This window comes from Phyllobates terribilis, unplaced genomic scaffold (assembly GCF_046119375.1).
Source record: "Phyllobates terribilis strain yellow unplaced genomic scaffold, ASM4611937v1 Scaffold_304__1_contigs__length_2301189, whole genome shotgun sequence".
In the NCBI taxonomy this organism is placed as follows: domain Eukaryota; kingdom Metazoa; phylum Chordata; class Amphibia; order Anura; family Dendrobatidae; genus Phyllobates; species Phyllobates terribilis.
The window spans coordinates 2,066,780-2,089,602 of NW_027363064.1; the positions used below are offsets into that span (position 1 = coordinate 2,066,780).

The 22,823-nt window shown below is 40.4% G+C and overlaps 5 non-coding genes across 5 annotated transcripts; all 5 read left to right on the forward strand.

Moving 5' to 3' along the window:
- Nucleotides 1–1,093: 1,093 nt before the first annotated feature.
- On the forward strand, nucleotides 1,094–1,284 carry LOC141220882 (U2 spliceosomal RNA). Its single transcript, XR_012289011.1, has one exon. It is a non-coding gene; the product is annotated as a U2 spliceosomal RNA (small nuclear RNA).
- Nucleotides 1,285–7,675: 6,391 nt separating this feature from the next.
- On the forward strand, nucleotides 7,676–7,865 carry LOC141220899 (U2 spliceosomal RNA). The gene has a single exon (XR_012289028.1). It is a non-coding gene; the product is annotated as a U2 spliceosomal RNA (small nuclear RNA).
- A 1,115-nt stretch (nucleotides 7,866–8,980) lies between these two features.
- Nucleotides 8,981–9,171, forward strand: LOC141220898 (U2 spliceosomal RNA). Its single transcript, XR_012289027.1, has one exon. It is a non-coding gene; the product is annotated as a U2 spliceosomal RNA (small nuclear RNA).
- Nucleotides 9,172–15,562: 6,391 nt separating this feature from the next.
- LOC141220900 (U2 spliceosomal RNA) lies at nucleotides 15,563–15,752 on the forward strand. Its single transcript, XR_012289029.1, has one exon. It is a non-coding gene; the product is annotated as a U2 spliceosomal RNA (small nuclear RNA).
- A 1,115-nt stretch (nucleotides 15,753–16,867) lies between these two features.
- LOC141220909 (U2 spliceosomal RNA) lies at nucleotides 16,868–17,058 on the forward strand. Its single transcript, XR_012289036.1, has one exon. It is a non-coding gene; the product is annotated as a U2 spliceosomal RNA (small nuclear RNA).
- The last annotated feature ends 5,765 nt before the right edge of the window (nucleotides 17,059–22,823 follow it).

Consider the following 22,823-nt stretch of genomic DNA (forward strand, 5'->3'; position numbering starts at 1 on the left):
ATCAGAAAGAATTGAATTCAATGTTTTTTGTTCATTTTGCTTGTTTGTCGGATTTTGGGATGGACTCTTTGGCTTTGCTTTTCTTCTCCTCATTGGATTTTTCATGTTCAAAGTTGCAGAAGCCAGATTACAAGCTCATTTTGGTTCAACTTCAGCAACTGTGCATTGCATTGCCATGTAATGTGATGCAATGCTATCTTTCTAGCTCTCCCTTTTTACTTCCTTTTGGATAAACAGACATATTAGGCAAGCATTTTGGAGCTTTCACCTAAATAACTACAGGTGGTGAGATAAGCTGCACAATATAATTGACCTTTCAGTATATTGTTGCACACACACCATCTATTTAGCAAATGCCCTTGTTATCAACAGCAGCCTTTTAAACTCACCTGAGCTAACAGGTATGTGCGCTGGTTACTCTGCTGCGCTTAAAATTTCTTTTTTGGTTTGCTACAATGCCTTTTCTGAAACGTTGTCTCCTTCTGCTGGAACACTGACTTCTTTCATTTAATGCCTGCAGACTATAAAAGAGAACCCAACCCAAAAAGTTTGGTTGATTAGTCTGTGGCATTCTGTTAAACTGTTGCTTATGGCGGTCTCTGTGAGCTTCTCAGCGACATTCAGCCAGCCAGGTATCCTGCCTGCAGTAGATGGAATGTGGCAATGGAACGCTGGCTGCGCGTGTCATAATAGGCTCTGAGCCTTTATATACCTGTGCACAGCAGCAGCCACCTTCAGTCTGCTGCTGGACAGCCAGCAGCAGCAGCAGGAGAGGTATGTAATCAGGAGCCCTCCTGCTAAGGGTAGACAGCTGCTCGTTCCACCCCACCCCCCGCCTTAATTGGTTCTCCTCCCTTCCAACGGTGTTGAGGCGGGTGGGAACAGCAGGGGGTGAAGGTGCTGTGTTTAAAGAGGTGGAGTTATGCAGATCTAAAACGCGTGGATTGCAGCAGCAGCAAGCCGAAAAGTGCAGGCATGTAAGGGATCTAGAGGTTGACAACATGTCTTCTTAACGGGAGTCCAGGAGCTCATCTCCACAAATGGACTTTTCAGGATCCTTGGGTGGCTCCGTAGTTTGAAACCAATTCTGGTTATCGCTTCTCGGCCTTTTGGCTAAGATCAAGTGTAGTATCTGTTCTTATCAGTTTAATATCTGATACGTCCCCTATCTGGGAACCATATATTAAATGGATTTTTAGAACAGGGAGATGGAAAAAGAGCTTGCTCTGTCCACTCCACGCATTGACCTGGTATTGCAGTATCTCCAGGACCGGTGCACCCCTTCTTTAATGCAGTTTCTAAAATCAGAAAGAATTGAATTCAATGTTTTTTGTTCATTTTGCTTGTTTGTCGGATTTTGGGATGGACTCTTTGGCTTTGCTTTTCTTCTCCTCATTGGATTTTTCATGTTCAAAGTTGCAGAAGCCAGATTACAAGCTCATTTTGGTTCAACTTCAGCAACTGTGCATTGCATTGCCATGTAATGTGATGCAATGCTATCTTTCTAGCTCTCCCTTTTTACTTCCTTTTGGATAAACAGACATATTAGGCAAGCATTTTGGAGCTTTCACCTAAATAACTACAGGTGGTGAGATAAGCTGCACAATATAATTGACCTTTCAGTATATTGTTGCACACACACCATCTATTTAGCAAATGCCCTTGTTATCAACAGCAGCCTTTTAAACTCACCTGAGCTAACAGGTATGTGCGCTGGTTACTCTGCTGCGCTTAAAATTTCTTTTTTGGTTTGCTACAATGCCTTTTCTGAAACGTTGTCTCCTTCTGCTGGAACACTGACTTCTTTCATTTAATGCCTGCAGACTATAAAAGAGAACCCAACCCAAAAAGTTTGGTTGATTAGTCTGTGGCATTCTGTTAAACTGTTGCTTATGGCGGTCTCTGTGAGCTTCTCAGCGACATTCAGCCAGCCAGGTATCCTGCCTGCAGTAGATGGAATGTGGCAATGGAACGCTGGCTGCGCGTGTCATAATAGGCTCTGAGCCTTTATATACCTGTGCACAGCAGCAGCCACCTTCAGTCTGCTGCTGGACAGCCAGCAGCAGCAGCAGCAGGAGAGGTATGTAATCAGGAGCCCTCCTGCTAAGGGTAGACAGCTGCTCGTTCCACCCCACCCCCCCGCCTTAATTGGTTCTCCTCCCTTCCAACGGTGTTGAGGCGGGTGGGAACAGCAGGGGGTGAAGGTGCTGTGTTTAAAGAGGTGGAGTTATGCAGATCTAAAACGCGTGGATTGCAGCAGCAGCAAGCCGAAAAGTGCAGGCATGTAAGGGATCTAGAGGTTGACAACATGTCTTCTTAACGGGAGTCCAGGAGCTCATCTCCACAAATGGACTTTTCAGGATCCTTGGGTGGCTCCGTAGTTTGAAACCAATTCTGGTTATCGCTTCTCGGCCTTTTGGCTACGATCAAGTGCTTTATTGCAGGAGATTGTGGTTGAAGGGCACTCGGGTACCCCTCTCCTTGGCCTGGCAGGATCGTCCACTTTGGTGGACTTAACCTGCTTGCTGCTATTAGGGAGAGGGCTTAGTCCCAGGGTAACGAGTTGCGATCCCCCAGCTTCCAGGTGTTTTTTGCTGCAAGAACACTGGGAGCGCAGATTGCAAGCGGCTGCAATTTGCAACCTTGTTGCGTTTTTCCATGGAGGTTGTCCCTAACCTCGTGCCTCTTTATGCGAGGCTAAAAAACTCTATCCGAGTTCACTTCACGGCGGGTGGCTCGGATATGAGGAAATTAGGGTATGTAGTCCAGGACGTGCTCAGGAACCTTCTTGGCGTACAAAGGAATGAAATTCTCTCCATCCAGGATTATCCCAGAAGAGGTGACTATGACATCACATTCACCGGAGAAGGTATTTTTAGAGATGTACTAGAAAAGTTAAAAAAAGTTGAAAATAGTCCTGTTTTGAAAGGGATACAAATTGTTGAGCACGTCCTGGATGAGGTAAGACTGGTTATTGTAAAAATATTTTCGCCCTTTGTTTCTGCTCCAGAAGTAATGTCATTTCTAGCAATTTATTTTAAAAGTGTTAAATGTATTGGGAAGATATTAAACGAATATAACATATGGACATCTAAGTGGAAATTCCTTGTGAAGTGTACAAGAGATCCAAATACACCAGGTGGTATACGGCTCCCCCCTGCCCGTTTCAAAATTGGGCAAACAAATGGGGATTTCTTCTTTTCTGGGATGCCAGTATATTGCAGAAATTGTGGGCGCTATGGTCATTCAAAAGAAAACTGTCATGTATCATGTAGAAATTGTGCTAGTGAAGAACATGAGACAAAAGAATGCCCTAAGGAAAAGAAATGCAGTTTTTGCCAGACTCCAGGTCACTTTTATTTTTCTTGCCCTCACAGATTTCGGGAAGATGAGCAAAAGGGGAAGTCCAAGACGTCCGACCAAGGACCAAAAGATCAGACCACCCCTCAGGAGGAGGAACAACAACCTGGAGCCTCTGGAGACAATAAGGGCGTACCAAATAGTGAAGTGTCTCCAGAGTCTATGACAGGTAAAATACCAAATCCCAAAACCTGGCTGCAGGACCTGCGGGAGTCCAAAAGGAGGGCTGAGAAGGAGCAGAAGGGCACTACTGGTAAGGTCAAAAGGGACCGGCAAAAGGCCGACACAGAAGCCCATGCCCAGTCTGGGTCTCCTAGTGCTGAGGGCGCTGAGTGGATAAAGGTGGGTCCTAAGAAAAAGAAAAAGGGTGGTTCGGAGGAGGCAGCAGGAGGTGAACAGATGGACACTTCTCCTGAAGGGGACGTGGACGCTGGACCCTCAGGGGTTTCGGTCTCCGCTGCTACAGGTGGGGACCGGGATCTTGCTGCCTCTGAAGAGTCAGAGGCTCTGCCTTGTGCGCAACCTCCTCCTATAGGACGACCTTCTACAGGTCAAACAGGGGCGGCGGAACCCCTCGGGGACCCACCTGATGAGGAACTGCATGGCCAGCCAATGGAGACCCAGCGGGTTCTGCCAGACAGCCCTCCGAGCTATGCCAGTGTAGCGTCGGGTTTATATAAATGTGGTAATCTTTCCTCCTCCACGGAGACTCTCGTGACGATACTATCAGATGAGGAGGGAGGCGCAAGCCCAGTGGTCTGATCAGGTTCATCGGACAGGTAAATCCGTTGCTCTTAGTTACCTAAGTAAAATTTCTACATTTTCTAATGATGGCTGAACTCAAAGGTATTTCCCTCAACGTGAGAGGCATAAAATCTAACACGAGAAGAACTGCTCTTTTTAATTTTTTTACGTGTTTTACTGCATCTGTATTTTTTCTGCAAGAATGTAATATCCCACATGAAATGTCATATCAAAAATATAAAGATGAGTGGAAGTGTGGGCCATCTGTCTGGTCCGGATCGAATGCTGCAGGATCAGCGGGTGTAGCCATACTTTTTAAAGGGAACGTTTTAATTGATTTTATTCAGGAAATTTTACCAGGTCGTATTTTATTAGTGAAAGCTTTTATTGATGGTATTAGATGGCAGTTTTTAAATTTTTATGGATCCCCAGAGAAAAATGAAAGAGCCGAAATGCTTGATCTTTTACCATTATTTATTAATAACTCTGAACCTTTTATCTTAGCAGGGGATTTTAATTGTGTTTTAAAAGGTGAAAACCGGCGCTCCAGCTCTGTAAGCAGGAACTACGATAAAACCTCAGGTATGCTACATGATATAGTCAAAGATGCTAAATTGATAGACATATATAAAGAGTGTCATAGTGACAGCACAGAGGACACCGGTTTCACTTGGAGCAATGCTAATTGTAGCTCTAGGATTGATTTTATTTTTGGTTCAGATAAAACAATACCTGCCAAATGTGAAGTTTTAACTAATATATTTTCAGACCATAAACTTTTATCCTTTACCATAAAAGTAAATGACAACAAAAAATGTGGTAAGAAAAGCTGGAAAATGAACGTATCCCTTTTAACCGACCCGCAGATTTTATCAGATTTTATTGAGTTTTATAGGAAATGTAGAAAAGGGAAAAAAACAAATGAGACTATGAGTGTATGGTGGGATAGAATGAAAGTAAAAATAAAAGACTTTTTTATTAAAAAGAGTATATGGAGAGCCAAAGAAAAATATGAAGAATATAGAATTTTAAATACCCGCCTACAAACATTATTTAAGCTCAGAGACAATGGGATAGATGTACAAGTTGATATTTCAAACTTAAAAGAAGAGATTTCAAAATGGCTAGAACAAAAAGGAAAAGAGATAATTTTTCGTTCTAGAGTACAACATATAGAAGAAAATGAAAAGTGTTCCAGATATTTTTTTAGGAAAAATAAAAAAGAAAAAGTGATAATTGACCATATAGATGGTGAGAATAATATAAAAAATATGCTGGGCAAAGTTGAGGGGTTTTTTTCTAATCTTTTTAATGGAAAAAATATAGATAATAAATTAATGGATGATTCGCTGCAAGGACTAACAGCTGTTTTAGATCCCGCATCCCAAGAGTTTTTATCCCAAGTTTTAACGGAACAAGAAGTGTTAAAAACTATTAAAAGTTTTAAAACTGGAAAGGTCCCTGGTCCTGATGGCATCCCAATAGAATTTTATGTATGTTTTTATGATATTTTAAAAGATGATTTGTTTTATTTGTTTACTGAGGTTTTTAATAATAAGGTTTTATTAAATTCCTGGAAGAAAGGTGAAGTCTCCCTCCTATACAAAAAAGGCAATAAATCAAAATTAGAAAACTGGAGACCAATAACACTTTTAAATTGTGACTATAAAATAATGGCTAAAATTTGTGCAAATCGTCTAAAAGAAGTCATCAGCAAAGTTATTCATTCTAATCAAGTGTGTGGGGTGCCGGGGCGCAGTATATGGGACAATCTGAATTTAGTGAAAGACTGTATTGAGGATGTGAAAGACAGAAAGGGGAAAATGGCGATTTTATCTATTGATTTTGAAAAAGCATTTGACCGTGTCTCACACTTTTATCTTTTTAAAGTTTTAGAGAAAATGGGCATACCAGAAGGGTTTTTACTATCGCTTAAAGCATTTTACAAGGATTGTACAAGTAAGATTTTAGTGAATGGTTTTAAGACACAAGAGGTATTTTTACGGTCAGGGGTGAAACAGGGATGCCCTCTGTCCCCCCTACTGTTTATCTGTGCACTGGAACCAATGTTATGTGCAATACGCCAAAATAAACAGATATGCGGTGTCCCTCTGCCTGGAAGCGGTGGTTTGGAGGCCAAGGTTGTAGGCTACATGGATGACGTGGCGGTCTTGTGTACAGATGCACCATCACTTACGGCCACTCTCCATCAATTGCAATCCTTTTGCCTAGCTTCTGGTTTTAAAATCAATTTTAATAAGTGTAACATTTTAAGTGTTGGGGGGATGATTTTACGTGATGTACCAATTAATGTCTCCGAATCCATTTCCATTTTAGGTATATCATTCACTGAAAATAATGATGGTTATAATAGTTGGGAAACAGTTACACAGAAAGTAAATACGAAAATATGTATGTGGAACATGAGGAGACTTACAATGGAGGGTAAAGTATTGGTTTTAAAGATGGTGATTTTACCTCTTTTATTGTATCTTAGCATGGTTTTCCCCCCGCCTGTTAATGTTTTAAAAAAGATAACCAAAACCTGTTTTACCTTCTTTTGGAACTCAAAAATGGAAAAGCTGAAAAGAGAAATCATGATGAAATCAAAAGTAAAAGGTGGTAAAGATTTTCCAGATTTTAATAGGTTTCTTTTAATCCATCTGTTCGTTTACTGTTTTAATGCCCTTTTTAAGAATCACTATTGGTCCTTTTTTATGCGTTTTAATACAGGATTTTTTATGAGAAAGTTTGGATGGTATGAAGTTAATATATCTGTGCCCCATGCTTTTAATTTGTCGACGCATTATGAGATTTTAAGGAAAATAGTGTTCGATTTTAATTTAGGGACTAAGAAAATAGAGGAATTAAGAAATAGTAAGAAACTAATTAAAGAAATACGTAAAAGTGAGGAAATATGTAATGTTGACAGATATGATGATGACAAATCTATGTCTATCTGGAAAATGATTAACGTTTTTTATCTTTTTAATGAACAGAGAGATCTGGCTTGGAGTTGCATGCACCGCTGTCTTCCTTGCCGGGCATTCCAATACAGAAGAGGATTTGTGAGGTCTGCCATCTGCCCAAGAGCCGGATGCCAAGAAGAGGAAACGGTGGAACATCTATTATGGACATGTAATTTTGCAAAGGATTTCTGGAGAAGACTGCTCCCCCTACTGGAAAGGGTGGCAGACCTCAAGGACTTTACATATAAAACTGTGCTATACGGACTTATGGAATGCCCCACAATGGACCAGTACACAATGGCTTGGAAGACAGTGAACTGCGCCAAGTCATCTCTCTGGAAAGCGCGCAACATTGCTATTTTTAAACAAGATGTTTTATCAGTGAATGATGTTTTAAGTTTATGTTTATGTGAAATGTATACTTATTATTTAATTGACAAAAAGAAGAATATACATATTTCCAAAAAATGGCTTGTTGACCAATGGAACCTAATTATTTAAAATCTTTGTATTTTTTTGTTTTGTAAATTTCATTTGTCTTTTAACGTTTGGTATTTGTGTAATTATGCTTGTAATTTGTTAAAGTTTTAATAAACGGTTTTATCCCTCTGCAGGGGATAGCCAAATTAAAAAAAAAAATCTGTTCTTATCAGTTTAATATCTGATACGTCCCCTATCTGGGGACCATATATTAAATGGATTTTTAGAACAGGGAGATGGAAAAAGAGCTTGCTCTGTCCACTCCACGCATTGACCTGGTATTGCAGTATCTCCAGGACCGGTGCACCCCTTCTTTAATGCAGTTTCTAAAATCAGAAAGAATTGAATTCAATGTTTTTTGTTCATTTTGCTTGTTTGTCGGATTTTGGGATGGACTCTTTGGCTTTGCTTTTCTTCTCCTCATTGGATTTTTCATGTTCAAAGTTGCAGAAGCCAGATTACAAGCTCATTTTGGTTCAACTTCAGCAACTGTGCATTGCATTGCCATGTAATGTGATGCAATGCTATCTTTCTAGCTCTCCCTTTTTACTTCCTTTTGGATAAACAGACATATTAGGCAAGCATTTTGGAGCTTTCACCTAAATAACTACAGGTGGTGAGATAAGCTGCACAATATAATTGACCTTTCAGTATATTGTTGCACACACACCATCTATTTAGCAAATGCCCTTGTTATCAACAGCAGCCTTTTAAACTCACCTGAGCTAACAGGTATGTGCGCTGGTTACTCTGCTGCGCTTAAAATTTCTTTTTTGGTTTGCTACAATGCCTTTTCTGAAACGTTGTCTCCTTCTGCTGGAACACTGACTTCTTTCATTTAATGCCTGCAGACTATAAAAGAGAACCCAACCCAAAAAGTTTGGTTGATTAGTCTGTGGCATTCTGTTAAACTGTTGCTTATGGCGGTCTCTGTGAGCTTCTCAGCGACATTCAGCCAGCCAGGTATCCTGCCTGCAGTAGATGGAATGTGGCAATGGAACGCTGGCTGCGCGTGTCATAATAGGCTCTGAGCCTTTATATACCTGTGCACAGCAGCAGCCACCTTCAGTCTGCTGCTGGACAGCCAGCAGCAGCAGCAGCAGGAGAGGTATGTAATCAGGAGCCCTCCTGCTAAGGGTAGACAGCTGCTCGTTCCACCCCACCCCCCGCCTTAATTGGTTCTCCTCCCTTCCAACGGTGTTGAGGCGGGTGGGAACAGCAGGGGGTGAAGGTGCTGTGTTTAAAGAGGTGGAGTTATGCAGATCTAAAACGCGTGGATTGCAGCAGCAGCAAGCCGAAAAGTGCAGGCATGTAAGGGATCTAGAGGTTGACAACATGTCTTCTTAACGGGAGTCCAGGAGCTCATCTCCACAAATGGACTTTTCAGGATCCTTGGGTGGCTCCGTAGTTTGAAACCAATTCTGGTTATCGCTTCTCGGCCTTTTGGCTAAGATCAAGTGTAGTATCTGTTCTTATCAGTTTAATATCTGATACGTCCCCTATCTGGGGACCATATATTAAATGGATTTTTAGAACAGGGAGATGGAAAAAGAGCTTGCTCTGTCCACTCCACGCATTGACCTGGTATTGCAGTATCTCCAGGACCGGTGCACCCCTTCTTTAATGCAGTTTCTAAAATCAGAAAGAATTGAATTCAATGTTTTTTGTTCATTTTGCTTGTTTGTCGGATTTTGGGATGGACTCTTTGGCTTTGCTTTTCTTCTCCTCATTGGATTTTTCATGTTCAAAGTTGCAGAAGCCAGATTACAAGCTCATTTTGGTTCAACTTCAGCAACTGTGCATTGCATTGCCATGTAATGTGATGCAATGCTATCTTTCTAGCTCTCCCTTTTTACTTCCTTTTGGATAAACAGACATATTAGGCAAGCATTTTGGAGCTTTCACCTAAATAACTACAGGTGGTGAGATAAGCTGCACAATATAATTGACCTTTCAGTATATTGTTGCACACACACCATCTATTTAGCAAATGCCCTTGTTATCAACAGCAGCCTTTTAAACTCACCTGAGCTAACAGGTATGTGCGCTGGTTACTCTGCTGCGCTTAAAATTTCTTTTTTGGTTTGCTACAATGCCTTTTCTGAAACGTTGTCTCCTTCTGCTGGAACACTGACTTCTTTCATTTAATGCCTGCAGACTATAAAAGAGAACCCAACCCAAAAAGTTTGGTTGATTAGTCTGTGGCATTCTGTTAAACTGTTGCTTATGGCGGTCTCTGTGAGCTTCTCAGCGACATTCAGCCAGCCAGGTATCCTGCCTGCAGTAGATGGAATGTGGCAATGGAACGCTGGCTGCGCGTGTCATAATAGGCTCTGAGCCTTTATATACCTGTGCACAGCAGCAGCCACCTTCAGTCTGCTGCTGGACAGCCAGCAGCAGCAGCAGCAGGAGAGGTATGTAATCAGGAGCCCTCCTGCTAAGGGTAGACAGCTGCTCGTTCCACCCCACCCCCCCGCCTTAATTGGTTCTCCTCCCTTCCAACGGTGTTGAGGCGGGTGGGAACAGCAGGGGGTGAAGGTGCTGTGTTTAAAGAGGTGGAGTTATGCAGATCTAAAACGCGTGGATTGCAGCAGCAGCAAGCCGAAAAGTGCAGGCATGTAAGGGATCTAGAGGTTGACAACATGTCTTCTTAACGGGAGTCCAGGAGCTCATCTCCACAAATGGACTTTTCAGGATCCTTGGGTGGCTCCGTAGTTTGAAACCAATTCTGGTTATCGCTTCTCGGCCTTTTGGCTACGATCAAGTGCTTTATTGCAGGAGATTGTGGTTGAAGGGCACTCGGGTACCCCTCTCCTTGGCCTGGCAGGATCGTCCACTTTGGTGGACTTAACCTGCTTGCTGCTATTAGGGAGAGGGCTTAGTCCCAGGGTAACGAGTTGCGATCCCCCAGCTTCCAGGTGTTTTTTGCTGCAAGAACACTGGGAGCGCAGATTGCAAGCGGCTGCAATTTGCAACCTTGTTGCGTTTTTCCATGGAGGTTGTCCCTAACCTCGTGCCTCTTTATGCGAGGCTAAAAAACTCTATCCGAGTTCACTTCACGGCGGGTGGCTCGGATATGAGGAAATTAGGGTATGTAGTCCAGGACGTGCTCAGGAACCTTCTTGGCGTACAAAGGAATGAAATTCTCTCCATCCAGGATTATCCCAGAAGAGGTGACTATGACATCACATTCACCGGAGAAGGTATTTTTAGAGATGTACTAGAAAAGTTAAAAAAAGTTGAAAATAGTCCTGTTTTGAAAGGGATACAAATTGTTGAGCACGTCCTGGATGAGGTAAGACTGGTTATTGTAAAAATATTTTCGCCCTTTGTTTCTGCTCCAGAAGTAATGTCATTTCTAGCAATTTATTTTAAAAGTGTTAAATGTATTGGGAAGATATTAAACGAATATAACATATGGACATCTAAGTGGAAATTCCTTGTGAAGTGTACAAGAGATCCAAATACACCAGGTGGTATACGGCTCCCCCCTGCCCGTTTCAAAATTGGGCAAACAAATGGGGATTTCTTCTTTTCTGGGATGCCAGTATATTGCAGAAATTGTGGGCGCTATGGTCATTCAAAAGAAAACTGTCATGTATCATGTAGAAATTGTGCTAGTGAAGAACATGAGACAAAAGAATGCCCTAAGGAAAAGAAATGCAGTTTTTGCCAGACTCCAGGTCACTTTTATTTTTCTTGCCCTCACAGATTTCGGGAAGATGAGCAAAAGGGGAAGTCCAAGACGTCCGACCAAGGACCAAAAGATCAGACCACCCCTCAGGAGGAGGAACAACAACCTGGAGCCTCTGGAGACAATAAGGGCGTACCAAATAGTGAAGTGTCTCCAGAGTCTATGACAGGTAAAATACCAAATCCCAAAACCTGGCTGCAGGACCTGCGGGAGTCCAAAAGGAGGGCTGAGAAGGAGCAGAAGGGCACTACTGGTAAGGTCAAAAGGGACCGGCAAAAGGCCGACACAGAAGCCCATGCCCAGTCTGGGTCTCCTAGTGCTGAGGGCGCTGAGTGGATAAAGGTGGGTCCTAAGAAAAAGAAAAAGGGTGGTTCGGAGGAGGCAGCAGGAGGTGAACAGATGGACACTTCTCCTGAAGGGGACGTGGACGCTGGACCCTCAGGGGTTTCGGTCTCCGCTGCTACAGGTGGGGACCGGGATCTTGCTGCCTCTGAAGAGTCAGAGGCTCTGCCTTGTGCGCAACCTCCTCCTATAGGACGACCTTCTACAGGTCAAACAGGGGCGGCGGAACCCCTCGGGGACCCACCTGATGAGGAACTGCATGGCCAGCCAATGGAGACCCAGCGGGTTCTGCCAGACAGCCCTCCGAGCTATGCCAGTGTAGCGTCGGGTTTATATAAATGTGGTAATCTTTCCTCCTCCACGGAGACTCTCGTGACGATACTATCAGATGAGGAGGGAGGCGCAAGCCCAGTGGTCTGATCAGGTTCATCGGACAGGTAAATCCGTTGCTCTTAGTTACCTAAGTAAAATTTCTACATTTTCTAATGATGGCTGAACTCAAAGGTATTTCCCTCAACGTGAGAGGCATAAAATCTAACACGAGAAGAACTGCTCTTTTTAATTTTTTTACGTGTTTTACTGCATCTGTATTTTTTCTGCAAGAATGTAATATCCCACATGAAATGTCATATCAAAAATATAAAGATGAGTGGAAGTGTGGGCCATCTGTCTGGTCCGGATCGAATGCTGCAGGATCAGCGGGTGTAGCCATACTTTTTAAAGGGAACGTTTTAATTGATTTTATTCAGGAAATTTTACCAGGTCGTATTTTATTAGTGAAAGCTTTTATTGATGGTATTAGATGGCAGTTTTTAAATTTTTATGGATCCCCAGAGAAAAATGAAAGAGCCGAAATGCTTGATCTTTTACCATTATTTATTAATAACTCTGAACCTTTTATCTTAGCAGGGGATTTTAATTGTGTTTTAAAAGGTGAAAACCGGCGCTCCAGCTCTGTAAGCAGGAACTACGATAAAACCTCAGGTATGCTACATGATATAGTCAAAGATGCTAAATTGATAGACATATATAAAGAGTGTCATAGTGACAGCACAGAGGACACCGGTTTCACTTGGAGCAATGCTAATTGTAGCTCTAGGATTGATTTTATTTTTGGTTCAGATAAAACAATACCTGCCAAATGTGAAGTTTTAACTAATATATTTTCAGACCATAAACTTTTATCCTTTACCATAAAAGTAAATGACAACAAAAAATGTGGTAAGAAAAGCTGGAAAATGAACGTATCCCTTTTAACCGACCCGCAGATTTTATCAGATTTTATTGAGTTTTATAGGAAATGTAGAAAAGGGAAAAAAACAAATGAGACTATGAGTGTATGGTGGGATAGAATGAAAGTAAAAATAAAAGACTTTTTTATTAAAAAGAGTATATGGAGAGCCAAAGAAAAATATGAAGAATATAGAATTTTAAATACCCGCCTACAAACATTATTTAAGCTCAGAGACAATGGGATAGATGTACAAGTTGATATTTCAAACTTAAAAGAAGAGATTTCAAAATGGCTAGAACAAAAAGGAAAAGAGATAATTTTTCGTTCTAGAGTACAACATATAGAAGAAAATGAAAAGTGTTCCAGATATTTTTTTAGGAAAAATAAAAAAGAAAAAGTGATAATTGACCATATAGATGGTGAGAATAATATAAAAAATATGCTGGGCAAAGTTGAGGGGTTTTTTTCTAATCTTTTTAATGGAAAAAATATAGATAATAAATTAATGGATGATTCGCTGCAAGGACTAACAGCTGTTTTAGATCCCGCATCCCAAGAGTTTTTATCCCAAGTTTTAACGGAACAAGAAGTGTTAAAAACTATTAAAAGTTTTAAAACTGGAAAGGTCCCTGGTCCTGATGGCATCCCAATAGAATTTTATGTATGTTTTTATGATATTTTAAAAGATGATTTGTTTTATTTGTTTACTGAGGTTTTTAATAATAAGGTTTTATTAAATTCCTGGAAGAAAGGTGAAGTCTCCCTCCTATACAAAAAAGGCAATAAATCAAAATTAGAAAACTGGAGACCAATAACACTTTTAAATTGTGACTATAAAATAATGGCTAAAATTTGTGCAAATCGTCTAAAAGAAGTCATCAGCAAAGTTATTCATTCTAATCAAGTGTGTGGGGTGCCGGGGCGCAGTATATGGGACAATCTGAATTTAGTGAAAGACTGTATTGAGGATGTGAAAGACAGAAAGGGGAAAATGGCGATTTTATCTATTGATTTTGAAAAAGCATTTGACCGTGTCTCACACTTTTATCTTTTTAAAGTTTTAGAGAAAATGGGCATACCAGAAGGGTTTTTACTATCGCTTAAAGCATTTTACAAGGATTGTACAAGTAAGATTTTAGTGAATGGTTTTAAGACACAAGAGGTATTTTTACGGTCAGGGGTGAAACAGGGATGCCCTCTGTCCCCCCTACTGTTTATCTGTGCACTGGAACCAATGTTATGTGCAATACGCCAAAATAAACAGATATGCGGTGTCCCTCTGCCTGGAAGCGGTGGTTTGGAGGCCAAGGTTGTAGGCTACATGGATGACGTGGCGGTCTTGTGTACAGATGCACCATCACTTACGGCCACTCTCCATCAATTGCAATCCTTTTGCCTAGCTTCTGGTTTTAAAATCAATTTTAATAAGTGTAACATTTTAAGTGTTGGGGGGATGATTTTACGTGATGTACCAATTAATGTCTCCGAATCCATTTCCATTTTAGGTATATCATTCACTGAAAATAATGATGGTTATAATAGTTGGGAAACAGTTACACAGAAAGTAAATACGAAAATATGTATGTGGAACATGAGGAGACTTACAATGGAGGGTAAAGTATTGGTTTTAAAGATGGTGATTTTACCTCTTTTATTGTATCTTAGCATGGTTTTCCCCCCGCCTGTTAATGTTTTAAAAAAGATAACCAAAACCTGTTTTACCTTCTTTTGGAACTCAAAAATGGAAAAGCTGAAAAGAGAAATCATGATGAAATCAAAAGTAAAAGGTGGTAAAGATTTTCCAGATTTTAATAGGTTTCTTTTAATCCATCTGTTCGTTTACTGTTTTAATGCCCTTTTTAAGAATCACTATTGGTCCTTTTTTATGCGTTTTAATACAGGATTTTTTATGAGAAAGTTTGGATGGTATGAAGTTAATATATCTGTGCCCCATGCTTTTAATTTGTCGACGCATTATGAGATTTTAAGGAAAATAGTGTTCGATTTTAATTTAGGGACTAAGAAAATAGAGGAATTAAGAAATAGTAAGAAACTAATTAAAGAAATACGTAAAAGTGAGGAAATATGTAATGTTGACAGATATGATGATGACAAATCTATGTCTATCTGGAAAATGATTAACGTTTTTTATCTTTTTAATGAACAGAGAGATCTGGCTTGGAGTTGCATGCACCGCTGTCTTCCTTGCCGGGCATTCCAATACAGAAGAGGATTTGTGAGGTCTGCCATCTGCCCAAGAGCCGGATGCCAAGAAGAGGAAACGGTGGAACATCTATTATGGACATGTAATTTTGCAAAGGATTTCTGGAGAAGACTGCTCCCCCTACTGGAAAGGGTGGCAGACCTCAAGGACTTTACATATAAAACTGTGCTATACGGACTTATGGAATGCCCCACAATGGACCAGTACACAATGGCTTGGAAGACAGTGAACTGCGCCAAGTCATCTCTCTGGAAAGCGCGCAACATTGCTATTTTTAAACAAGATGTTTTATCAGTGAATGATGTTTTAAGTTTATGTTTATGTGAAATGTATACTTATTATTTAATTGACAAAAAGAAGAATATACATATTTCCAAAAAATGGCTTGTTGACCAATGGAACCTAATTATTTAAAATCTTTGTATTTTTTTGTTTTGTAAATTTCATTTGTCTTTTAACGTTTGGTATTTGTGTAATTATGCTTGTAATTTGTTAAAGTTTTAATAAACGGTTTTATCCCTCTGCAGGGGATAGCCAAATTAAAAAAAAAAATCTGTTCTTATCAGTTTAATATCTGATACGTCCCCTATCTGGGGACCATATATTAAATGGATTTTTAGAACAGGGAGATGGAAAAAGAGCTTGCTCTGTCCACTCCACGCATTGACCTGGTATTGCAGTATCTCCAGGACCGGTGCACCCCTTCTTTAATGCAGTTTCTAAAATCAGAAAGAATTGAATTCAATGTTTTTTGTTCATTTTGCTTGTTTGTCGGATTTTGGGATGGACTCTTTGGCTTTGCTTTTCTTCTCCTCATTGGATTTTTCATGTTCAAAGTTGCAGAAGCCAGATTACAAGCTCATTTTGGTTCAACTTCAGCAACTGTGCATTGCATTGCCATGTAATGTGATGCAATGCTATCTTTCTAGCTCTCCCTTTTTACTTCCTTTTGGATAAACAGACATATTAGGCAAGCATTTTGGAGCTTTCACCTAAATAACTACAGGTGGTGAGATAAGCTGCACAATATAATTGACCTTTCAGTATATTGTTGCACACACACCATCTATTTAGCAAATGCCCTTGTTATCAACAGCAGCCTTTTAAACTCACCTGAGCTAACAGGTATGTGCGCTGGTTACTCTGCTGCGCTTAAAATTTCTTTTTTGGTTTGCTACAATGCCTTTTCTGAAACGTTGTCTCCTTCTGCTGGAACACTGACTTCTTTCATTTAATGCCTGCAGACTATAAAAGAGAACCCAACCCAAAAAGTTTGGTTGATTAGTCTGTGGCATTCTGTTAAACTGTTGCTTATGGCGGTCTCTGTGAGCTTCTCAGCGACATTCAGCCAGCCAGGTATCCTGCCTGCAGTAGATGGAATGTGGCAATGGAACGCTGGCTGCGCGTGTCATAATAGGCTCTGAGCCTTTATATACCTGTGCACAGCAGCAGCCACCTTCAGTCTGCTGCTGGACAGCCAGCAGCAGCAGCAGCAGGAGAGGTATGTAATCAGGAGCCCTCCTGCTAAGGGTAGACAGCTGCTCGTTCCACCCCACCCCCCGCCTTAATTGGTTCTCCTCCCTTCCAACGGTGTTGAGGCGGGTGGGAACAGCAGGGGGTGAAGGTGCTGTGTTTAAAGAGGTGGAGTTATGCAGATCTAAAACGCGTGGATTGCAGCAGCAGCAAGCCGAAAAGTGCAGGCATGTAAGGGATCTAGAGGTTGACAACATGTCTTCTTAACGGGAGTCCAGGAGCTCATCTCCACAAATGGACTTTTCAGGATCCTTGGGTGGCTCCGTAGTTTGAAACCAATTCTGGTTATCGCTTCTCGGCCTTTTGGCTAAGATCAAGTGTAGTATCTGTTCTTATCAGTTTAATATCTGATACGTCCCCTATCTGGGGACCATATATTAAATGGATTTTTAGAACAGGGAGATGGAAAAAGAGCTTGCTCTGTCCACTCCACGCATTGACCTGGTATTGCAGTATCTCCAGGACCGGTGCACCCCTTCTTTAATGCAGTTTCTAAAATCAGAAAGAATTGAATTCAATGTTTTTTGTTCATTTTGCTTGTTTGTCGGATTTTGGGATGGACTCTTTGGCTTTGCTTTTCTTCTCCTCATTGGATTTTTCATGTTCAAAGTTGCAGAAGCCAGATTACAAGCTCATTTTGGTTCAACTTCAGCAACTGTGCATTGCATTGCCATGTAATGTGATGCAATGCTATCTTTCTAGCTCTCCCTTTTTACTTCCTTTTGGATAAACAGACATATTAGGCAAGCATTTTGGAGCTTTCACCTAAATAACTACAGGTGGTGAGATAAGCTGCACAATATAATTGACCTTTCAGTATATTGTTGCACACACACCATCTATTTAGCAAATGCCCTTGTTATCAACAGCAGCCTTTTAAACTCACCTGAGCTAACAGGTATGTGCGCTGGTTACTCTGCTGCGCTTAAAATTTCTTTTTTGGTTTGCTACAATGCCTTTTCTGAAACGTTGTCTCCATCTGCTGGAACACTGACTTCTTTCATTTAATGCCTGCAGAGTATAAAAGAGAACCCAACCCAAAAAGTTTGGTTGATTAGTCTGTGGCATTCTGTTAAACTGTTGCTTATGGCGGTCTCTGTGAGCTTCTCAGCGACATTCAGCCAGCCAGGTATCCTGCCTGCAGTAGATGGAATGTGGCAATGGAACGCTGGCTGCGCGTGTCATAATAGGCTCTGAGCCTTTATATACCTGTGCACAGCAGCAGCCACCTTCAGTCTGCTGCTGGACAGCCAGCAGCAGCAGCAGCAGGAGAGGTATGTAATCAGGAGCCCTCCTGCTAAGGGTAGACAGCTGCTCGTTCCACCCCACCCCCCGCCTTAATTGGTTCTCCTCCCTTCCAACGGTGTTGAGGCGGGTGGGAACAGCAGGGGGTGAAGGTGCTGTGTTTAAAGAGGTGGAGTTATGCAGATCTAAAACGCGTGGATTGCAGCAGCAGCAAGCCGAAAAGTGCAGGCATGTAAGGGATCTAGAGGTTGACAACATGTCTTCTTAACGGGAGTCCAGGAGCTCATCTCCACAAATGGACTTTTCAGGATCCTTGGGTGGCTCCGTAGTTTGAAACCAATTCTGGTTATCGCTTCTCGGCCTTTTGGCACGATCTGTAGTGGGTTGTGACATTGGGCTGAAGGTTACTGTGGTGGCAGAACCGATTCTTGGCCTTTGGAGATATCCAGTGCTGCTTTTGGGAATCGGTGCTAAAGCTGCAGTGCCTTTTCTTTACGGAGGACGGTGTGTTGGAGGGAGGACGAACTTCGTGGAGGCTGCGATCCGTGTGTGATATTTTCCTTGGTATCTGGAAAAGAAGAGGAAAATCATGGAGACAAGGAGAAACCCTGGAGGAAGGAAGGAGAATCAAGCAAGCAACCCAAATGATTATTTCTCGGAGGAGCATCCGCTGAAGGACACCATCAGGTTCGTGGTTGCTCCTGACCACCGGCAGGTGAAAGATTCTCAATTTATTTTCAATGTTATTTGTAAGCTCTTGAAGATCGACAAGGAGCATCTTTTTTGCTTTCAATCTTTTTTTTCTCGAGGACTTTATGATGTTACGCTTAATAAAGCCTCGCAGTGTGAAAGTGCCTACGCTCTTTATGAAGTAAATAAAGAGAAGGTAGAGCTGGAGGGGGTGAAAGTAATCCCCTCTTTTCAGTTTTCAATGAAAGTACTGACGATTCATTTGTTTAGTCCATTTATTACAGACTCTGAGGTTGAAAGTTACCTATCAATGTATTGTGACAAAATCATCCCTAAGAGACGCGGGGAAACACAGTTTGGAGTGTGGAACGGGAAACGTGTGTATGTGGTATCATTTAGGAAGAACCCGAATGAGGAGGGGGGCGTGTCCAGACCTCCGCCGCAGGTTTATATCAACCATAGCCGCGGTTATTTATTCTTCCCAGGGATGCCACACTACTGCCGTGTGTGTAAAAAATATGGACATCTGGATGCAGAATGTAACAAGTGTTTTAGTTGCATGGGTACTCCTCACCAGATGGATGAGTGCCCTAAAAATAAGAAAAAGGATGTAGAGGAGATGGACACATCGCCTGAAGAACAGCAACAAGAAGCTAAAGACGATGTGGAAGCAGGCATTGCTGCTGAAGAGGAAAAAGGGGAAGAGGAGAAAGAAAGGAGTGAGAAGGAGGAGACAGAAAGAAAGAGAAAAGAGGAAGAGGAGGGACGGGCAATGAAGGAGAAGAAGAAGGAGGAACGGGTTAAAAAATCACAAGAAGAAGAGGAAAGGAAGTTGGAAGAAAGGAAGAGAAAGAAGGAAGAGGAAAAACAGAAGAGGATAGAGGACATAGAAAAAAGGGCCATGGAGATAAAGAAACAGATGGAAAGGAAAAAGAGAGAAGAGCAGAAGAAAGAAGATAAGAAGAAAGAAGATAAGAATGAAAAGAAGAAGATAGAAGAACAGAAGAAAGAAGATCAGAAGAGAGAAGAGAAGAGTCAAATGTTGCAAGAAATTTCTCCACTAAGTAAAGGGAGTAGTTGTGGAGGGGAAAGTGATATTCCAGAAGTAGTGGAGTCCACTCCTACTAATTCCCTGTCGCAGAGCTTACCTTGCGCGCAGGTACAAATGGACTGCACAGAAAAATCTCTAAAAAGAAGTGTGGATAGAAGTGATAATGAAGGAATACCATGTGGTGGGAAAGTAAAGGCATTAGAAGCAACAAGTCTGCTGGGGAGTGTGTCATCTTCGGATGTATCAGATCTGGAGGTAGACCCATCTTCTCCGGCAGTAGAGAATGAGGGCGGAGGGAAGAGCCCTGCACTAAATGTTAGAAGATGATCCGCTCAATGTCCCTGAATGTTCAGGGGTTTAACGACCTATATAAGAGAACTGCTTTATATGATTTTTTAAATAATGAAAATATTGATTTTATCTTTCTACAAGAATGTAATTTGACAAAAAAAATAAGCTATGAATATTTACAGGGTATATGGAAGGGTAACTTATGCTTTTCTGGTGGGAACGAGTCAAAAAGTGATGGTGTGGGGTTTTTATGCTCTAAAGATTGGGAGATTGTAAATTATGAAGAGATATACCCTGGGAGGATTTTAAGAATTGATGTGCAGAAAAATGGGAAGAAAGTGAGGTGTTTTAATGTGTATGCAAATGCAGAAAAAGCCTTGAGATTACATTTGTTTGAACTGTTGCAGCTGTTTTTACCTGGAGTAGATCCATTAGTTTTAGGTGGGGATTTTAATTGTCATTTAAAAAATGTAAAAGATGGGTCAGCTTCATGTCTTAGAAATATTTTAGCAGCTTTTAATCTTAAAGATACATGGGCATTAGATGGACAAAAAAAGGAGCATGAAGTCACTTGGGTGGGGAGAGGTGTTTCATCCAGAATAGATTATATTTTTATATCTCAAGCCCTAACATGCTCAGGTTTTAAAACGCATTCAACACCTTTTTCAGATCATAAAATAATAGAATGTAGTTTTAAAATAGAATCAGATGTGGATAAAAGACCGTCACACTGGAAATTAAATGTATCCCTACTACAAGACGAGGTGGTTATGGAAGGTTTTAAAAAGCTGTATGAAAAACTGAAGCTAAAAAAAACGTTTTTTAAATCTATTTTTAATTGGTGGGATTTTGTCAAGAAGGAGGTAAAAATATTTTTTATTAAAGAAGGAAAGAAGAAAGCTGCTGCAAAACGTATTTTTTATAATGATCTTAATGCTAAACTGCAATGTTTTTTTCACCTCGAAAATAACGGATGTGATCTGCAGGAGGCGATCCGAACAACAAAAGAAAAGATCCAAAACTGCCTGAAAGAAAAAGGTAAAGAAATTATTTTTAATTCCCGAGTAAAAGTTTTAGACGAGGATGAAAAATGCACAAAATTCTTTTTTAAAAAAATATGTGACAAGAAGGATTATATGAAGGTTTTGGAAGGAGAAACAAGTTTGGAGGGGAAGAAGATGAAAGCAAAAGAATTTTATGATGATTTATTTTCTGTTAAAAACACGGATGTGTCTCTAAAAAAACATTTTTTAGAAGGACTGGAAAAAAATTTTAATGCGGAAGATAAATCTTTTTTAATAGGGAATTTTACTAAAGAGGAAGTTTTTAATACAATTAATACGCTACAAAATAACAAAACGCCGGGAGCAGATGGACTACCTGTTGAATTTTACAAGTGTTTATGGGAGATCATGGGTGAGGATTTTTATGAAGTAATTTTAGAAGCAGAAGCATCTTTTAGTGTCCCAGAGTCGTGGTGGGAGGGTCTTATTGTTTTATTATTTAAGAAAGGAAATAAAGAACTGATTAAAAATTGGAGAGCAATAACCCTTTTAAATACGGACTGTAAGGTATATGCAAAGTTACTAGCAAATAGATTAAAAAAGGTAATCGGCTCAGTAATAGAAGTGGATCAGACGTGTGCAGTGCCAAATCGGAGAATCAGCGACTCATTGATTTTAATCAGGGATGTTTTATGGGATGTTTTAGACAGAAAACAAAAGCTTGCTCTAATTACTTTGGATTTTGAAAAAGCGTACGATAGAGTTGCCCATGATTTTTTATTTGCAGTTTTAGAGAAAATGGGATGCCCGGATGTTTTTAGCAAACGTATTAAATCTCTTTACAAATCATGTTTTAGCAAAATATCTATTAATGGTTTTTTATCTGATAATGTAAAAATAAACTGTGGCGTTAAACAGGGGTGTCCCTTATCCCCTATTCTTTTTATTTGTGCAATTGAACCACTTTTAGCAGCTTTTAGGAGAGATAAGGTAATCAATGGTTTTTTTATTCCCGGGAGTTGCAATGAACAAGTTAAAGTGGTGGCATATATGGATGATGTGACGGTTTTAGTTAAAGACACTAGAAGCATGAACAGAGCCATAAGAACAGTGGATTGGTTTGGGGGCGCATCGGGTTTTAAAATTAACATGGAAAAATCTGGTATTTTAACTGTTGGTGATTTTATTGTAGATTCTGAGTGTAAATTAACAAGAATGAATGAAGTAAAAATTTTAGGTATTTATTTCTCAGAGTCAGGTGGTAATGTAAGAAATTGGGAGTCTCTGCTGGAAAGAGTTAAGAAAAAGATTACTTTCTGGCAGTTGAGAGATCTTACCCTGGAAGGAAAAATTTTAATTATTAGACAGGTTTTACTCCCAATGTTTTTATATGTCTCAACAGTTTTTATCCCCCAAAATAATATCATGAAGAGAGTTATTAAGGTATGTTTTAATTTTTTATGGAGATCCAAGATGGAAAGAGTAAAGAGAGAGGAGATATATAAATCAAAGAAAAAAGGTGGGAAAGGTTTTCCGGATATTAGGTCCTTTTTATATGCAAAGTATGTAGCGAACTGTGTATGCACTTTATTAGGACCAGGCTCTAAGCTAAAGTTGTTTTCTATATATAATTTAGGTTTCTATATTAGAAATTATAAATGGTTGGAGATGTCTCTAAATAGGCCTTATAGGTTTTTACCTCCAGGAAATTATATTGTTTTAGAAAAAATTTTAAGAGATTTTAAACTTAAGATGGTCGAAATAAATGTTCTTAAATGCCATAAAAAAATCCTAAAAATCCTGGAAGAGAGAATAGGTATCAGTCCTGTGGAACTTTTTTCATTCAAAATTGTGGAAAGAATCTGGATGAATGTAAATTATAGTGTGTTATCTAATGAACACAGGGATTTACTCTGGTGTATAGTAAAAGACTGCCTGCCAACCCGTGAGTTCCAACACAGG